The 6000-nt window shown below is 35.1% G+C and overlaps 1 protein-coding gene across 2 annotated transcripts in view; it reads left to right on the plus strand.

The window, feature by feature from the left end:
• The window catches only part of LOC109048505 (cadherin-23-like), a 233629-nt gene that overhangs the window by 12252 nt on the left and 215377 nt on the right, over positions 1-6000 (plus strand). The window lies entirely within an intron of this gene.

The raw sequence follows: 6000 nt of genomic DNA on the forward strand, positions 1-6000 counted from the left end.
GGTGAACGAGAATGTTCTGGAAAGTGATTTTGAGCCTCTCTGTGATGGTACCATGAGGCGTCGCTCACTAGCAGGTCTCAAACTTCTGGAGGGGATGTAGATTCATAGTAATGAGTGGAAGTAGGCTGGTGCTGAGGCTGTGGCTGTTCTGTATGCAAGCATCAATGTCTCTAACTTGATGTGAGCCACAACCGGTAGCCAGTGCAAGGAGATAAAGAGAGGTGTAACATGGGCAGTTTTGTGCTCGTTGAAGACCAGTCGTGCCGCTGCATTCTGAATCATTTGTAGAGGTTTTATTGTGCTTGATGGAAGTCCATCATCTTTTTAGTGCTTCAAAGTTAAAATTTAAAGTGGCTGTGAAGTTCCTGTCAGATTTTCTAGGTATTTTTCAAAAGTGATACTCACACTCTTAGCATATCAGCGGTGGATTTCAGCTTGGTTTCACTCTCAGACGTACACGCCAGCCTGCTCCGCTCTCTCGCTCTACAGGAGACTAATTCATTTATTTCTGCAGTTAGAGAAAGAAAGAAAAAAAATAGGAGGGCGCAGAGATGGCGGAGGAGAGACCTCACACGGTTGTGGCTGGAGGAGAAGACGTGCTTGAGCGATAGTGACAGGATGAACTGCAGCAAACCGTCTCGTTAGGGCCGCATTCTGTCACAGTTATTACCATCTCTACAGGTCACCTAACACACACACATAAACAAACACATTATTCACCTTCATAAATGTGAAAAGCACAACAAGCAGATGCTAACACAGACACACGCAGCCATGCTCAGCTCCGAGATCCCAGTGTTTCAGACTTTGTGTCAAGGCTCCAGGTGAGAAAGGTGTGTGTGTTTGTCTTACAGTGTTTCCTTCTGCTTCTGCTGTATTGCAAGCTGTCAGTTTGTCTGGTTAATCGAACACCTAAATACAGCACACATGCATTCACACACACGTACTGACTGTGTTTATATATAATGAGATTAAGTTGAAGCTCATGTACACAAAATACTGTGATCATGTTAATGTAATTAGGCTCATAATTACAGAAACAATAATCACAGTCAAATATGTGGACTTTAGTCGCATATATACACTTTAATTGCAGGTGTGCATGTGCTGCAAGTGGAGGAGTTGTAGCACTCATGATCGGGTTTAAAATCATGTGTTTCTGACCGCCACATGATGTACATAAACTTTTGTTTCCTAAAGATGCTGGAAAGGTTGCTTCTATAAAATGAGGTAGACTGGCAAACTGCTGGAGAGCCTTGGAGGCTGCCCAAGCATACAAACACAAGACCAAGTGGATACTGTAAGTGAAACAATGCATGTCAACAGGATTTGCCTTATAAAGTTTGTCATTTAAATTCCTTTCTCTGATTATTGGTAATAATCAAACTGTTGATGTACATCTTCAATCCCATTTACATGCTACTTTTTTGTACCATAACTTGCATAAAAAAATGTTTAGATGTAAGCACAACAGGTCTTTTTGTTGTTGCAGTTTTTGTTTGCCTGTTTAAAATGTAAAATGCTTGCTGGTTCCGGCAAACTCTCTATTTTTTGTTATTAATATTGTATGCACCGCCATTAGAAAGTTTGGGGTCGGGAAGATGTTTTTAAAAGAACATTCTTCTGCTCACCAAGGCTGCATTTATTTGATCAAAACACAGTAACAACAGTAATATTTTGAAATATTATTGCAATTTAAAATAACTGTTTTCTATTTTAATGTATTTTCAAATGTAATTTATTTCTGTGATGCAAAGCTGAATTTTCAGCAGTCTTCAGATCCTTCAGAAATCATTCTAGTATGCTGATTTGCTATATAATTTTGTGGAAACTTTTTTCAGGATTCCTCGATGAATAGAGAGTTCGAAGAAAAGCATTTATTTAAAATAGAAATCTTTTGTAACACTGTAAATATCTTTGCTGTCACTTTTGATCAATTTAATGCATCTGATGAAAAATATAATTAAAAAAACAAAGAAACTGACCACAAAACTTTTACATACTGGTGTACATAAGATATCTCCATTTCAAGGTGTTTAAATTTAAATGCTCAATGTCGTGTAGTTCTTTAAGCAAAAGAGTTTGTAAAGCCATATTTTTTTATGAATGAGTGTCACGTCATCCGTCTACACACTAGCACATGCAAACTGATGCAAAAGAAGTTAAAACACTGTGTGTACATGGCCTTATTTTACGGTTAAAACCGCAGTATTCCACATAATTTTACTGCTATTGTTAATTAGCACCACAATCACATTAACATAATAACAGCATTTTGCATGACCTCCAATTTAATCACATTTTTGGCTTAATGGTATTAGAAAAGCGCACGTTAGCACAGCCAAGATATTTGAAAATAGACTGATTTTCACAAACCGTAAGTTATTCGATATTAACTTCTTGTTTATAGAAGTGTTGTATAAAAGCAAGATCACATTTGCAGTGGAGCTGTACTGAATTACCTACAGCACTCTGCCTGCGGCCGCAGCTGCTTAATTCAACCCTCTGCTACTGATCATTAGAAGTGAATGAGAAGAAATATCCCATTACGTTGTGGGAAAAGGACGCACAAAATAATTAGCCTGTGCAGACAGCAGGATAATAAGATCATGAGAGGTTGGTCACTTGTGTGGAACCAGCGACTCTGAAAAGCTCACAATGATCTTAGTGATGGCACAGAGGAGAGCAAATTGAAGTGTTGTACTCTCTGAGGTTAAATCCTGCCACACATAATCTCACTGGAATCCATTGTAAAGAACAGATACACTGGATATGTTATATCTCACCTACTCTACCGACTTCAAAATAAATCCTATCCTATACATCTAATACATTTACCGCAAATAGCCACCAACCATTTTAATCAAAATTTGTAAACCATTGTACTTGATAGTGTTGTTTACGCTGTTAATTGATGTAGTGGTTGTATTACAGTCAGCAGATGGCTTTGTTGGGTTATCAAGGTTTATATTGTACTTTTAATTGTGAATAATGACTGATTAAACTCCTAATTATGTGCCAATAATCCAAATGGTGTTGTGGAAAGTCAAATATGCATAGATGCAGATCGTAATAATTCATGGACTCACTTTTGTGTTGAGCAGCACGACAGGAATTTCAAATGAATGTCACTCTCAAGCCAACATTGTTTGTGTTAGATGGTGCAATGCTAGAACAAGTTAATAAAGATGCTAGTGGTTGCTTTTGGAGATCTGGCGTTTTTAAAAGTTAAAATGTAAGCTTGTGTTTTTCAGTAAAATCCTGTTTATTATTCAAGCTATAAATTTGCCTTAAAAAGCGTTTATATATATATATATAAGATAGAAAACAGTTATTTTGAACTGAAATAATATTGCATATATATATATAAGATAGAAAACAGTTATTTTGAACTATATATATATATATAAGATAGAAAACAGTTATTTTGAACTGAAATAATATTTTACAATAATAATGCTTTTTCTGTTTTTTTGATTATTGCAGTCTTGATGAGCATGAGACTTTTTTTTTAATAAAAATAAAAAAATTCTCTACCCCAAACATTTGAAAAGTGGTGTATATAATGTTTAAGCCTTGTAAAGCCTTTAGGGTTTGTTCAGAGCCATGTAAAGTCAGTCAAGTATAAGTCAAGTATAAAGTGATTTTTCCTTTTCTAAAATGCACAGGCCGGATTTACTTAACAGTTGCACCATACATACATGCAAACAAACTGCATCTTTTTTAAAAAAAATTTTTTATCACAAATGCATTATAGAATATGCTATATTCCCAAACATACTTAACTTGGTTATGTTGTAAAGTAGGAAGTAAAAAAGAATGTTTGAGTGTATTATTAGTGATCATGGCAGCAGTAATTGTAGCCAGATTGATTGTGTGTGTGGCGTGAGGCAGGTAACAACAAAATACTGACACTGTTGGGGAAAAGTCGATTGACCTGTGCAAATGATGTTCAGATTGCGCAAACAGCCCCAGATTTGTGGCAGTGTTTGCCCCATTATCTGATTTGCATAATTCATTTTGAATTGGCCACTAAAACAACTCAAAGCACATGCAAATAAACGACACTATCAGAAGGAACAATTCATTTTTAGTGAACCTCTCCTCAGTCTAGCTCAAGTGGCATGTAGTGCATCCCATTTTGAGTCCACTGAGATCAGCGTCAAGATCACAGCGATGACACTCACGTTACATTACAGGGCTGATGCAGCAAACTCCCATAATTCCATCAGCACATTTGGGCTCATTTGCTCTGTTTGTTTACTGAAGTGTAAGTTGTGTTTCATGTCACAGTACCTGCAGCACGATGTGCACAGCATCACAACTAGTTGGCAGAGTGAAAACTAGATTGCCGAATCTTATGGTTGTCTTGTCTCTGCATAGGAGAAAGTGTTTTAACATCAGAGAAATCTCACAGGCTGTGCTCCTTTAGTACTTATAAGGGTTTGTGGTGAGTTAAACAAAAAAAGACAGTGGGTGTTGTATATAATATATAAAATAAGTATCAAAATGAGAATATAAAGTGTCTTTGCTGTTTTGGAGCAGTTTAGTTTAAGATGAAGCGGTTGCTCCATCGAGAGTTCCATAATCTGTCAACAATGGACTCCAGGGCCCAGTGGGTTTCTCATTGGTAAAATTAAGTTTGAATAATAGTACAAACATTATACGCACCATCCCTGTGGGCAAGTAACCTTTTTATTGATTGGTAGTTCTTTTCAATTTTTGCTTGATACTTTAAAAACAAGGCTCTCAAACTGTAATCAACCAATTTACTGCTTGAAAGCATCTTGAAAATGAATTACATTCCTTTTTTTCAATTACCTTTGCCAGACATGAGTGGTTTTACAACAAAAAGTGTACTATTTTTGGCCTAGAGGTTGTTGGTTTTGTAAGGTTTCTCTAATCTTTTTGTCTTCTATTGGAACAGTATGATTAGGGTCTTCTTAGTTTCTGCATGGAATACATCACTTTTTTCGTTCTTAAAGGTTTTGTGGAATTGAAGGTTTGTTTGTAAGAGGTCAGAGAGAGAGAGTTCTGTATTTTAAGTGTCCACTACACTGTGATGATGTAACTGGCATTCACATTCATACTGTATATGTTATTAATGACGGTGGGTGTTCCACTCTTATCTGGCTCCAGTATAACCTTTCTTTGAGTCACACTGCTAAGTCCTGTCTTTCTGGCCTGTTTGAAATAGCACACTAACATACCTATCATAGTATTTCTACACTGTGTTAATAAATAACGTTGCTCTGAATCTTTTCTAGATAGTGTGAATGTTTTACCTGCACAAGGGTAAACAAATGAAATTTTACTATTTTATTTATGGGACATTAACAGACAGACTGCAATGCAAAATAGCTGTAAATATGAATGTTAGCCATATACAATTCTAAATCTCAATATTCATAGCATTTCATCACAGTCACTAAAAACTAGCAATTGTACTTTCTCAATGTGAATCTCATTTGTCATCCCATATTGAAAACAAGATTAAGATTAAGATTTTGAACCATAAGTTAAATACCTTTTATATCACATGGCTCAAAAGGCTACCTTGAGCCATGCAATATAAAAGGTATTTAACTTATGGTAAAAAAATATATATATTTCATTTTTAAACCAAATATATATTTTTAATTTTTACGTTTTATTAAATTATTTAAAATGTAAATGTTTTAATACTGTTTTTGATTCCAAATGTTTACTTTATCATTTATTCTATACTTATTTTGGTCTCCTTTTTACCAGGATGGCAGTCAATAGTAATCAAATCAAAAATTCTGAAAAGAAATTCTAATAATAATTGAAAAGGGTGTAATCTACTTTTGTAGGAAAGTAATTGATAGAATTTAAGTCTGTCAATGTACCTCCAGCTTTAAAACAAATGAACTGGAAGTAATTAATTTAGTTTAATATAACTGTTTTAGCTCATTATTTAATTGAACTACCAAAAGTATTTATATCAAAATGCAAATTATTTCCAAGATGATTACATGA

The sequence above is a fragment of the Cyprinus carpio genome, chromosome A13 (assembly GCF_018340385.1).
Source record: "Cyprinus carpio isolate SPL01 chromosome A13, ASM1834038v1, whole genome shotgun sequence".
Taxonomy (NCBI): Eukaryota; Metazoa; Chordata; class Actinopteri; order Cypriniformes; family Cyprinidae; genus Cyprinus; species Cyprinus carpio.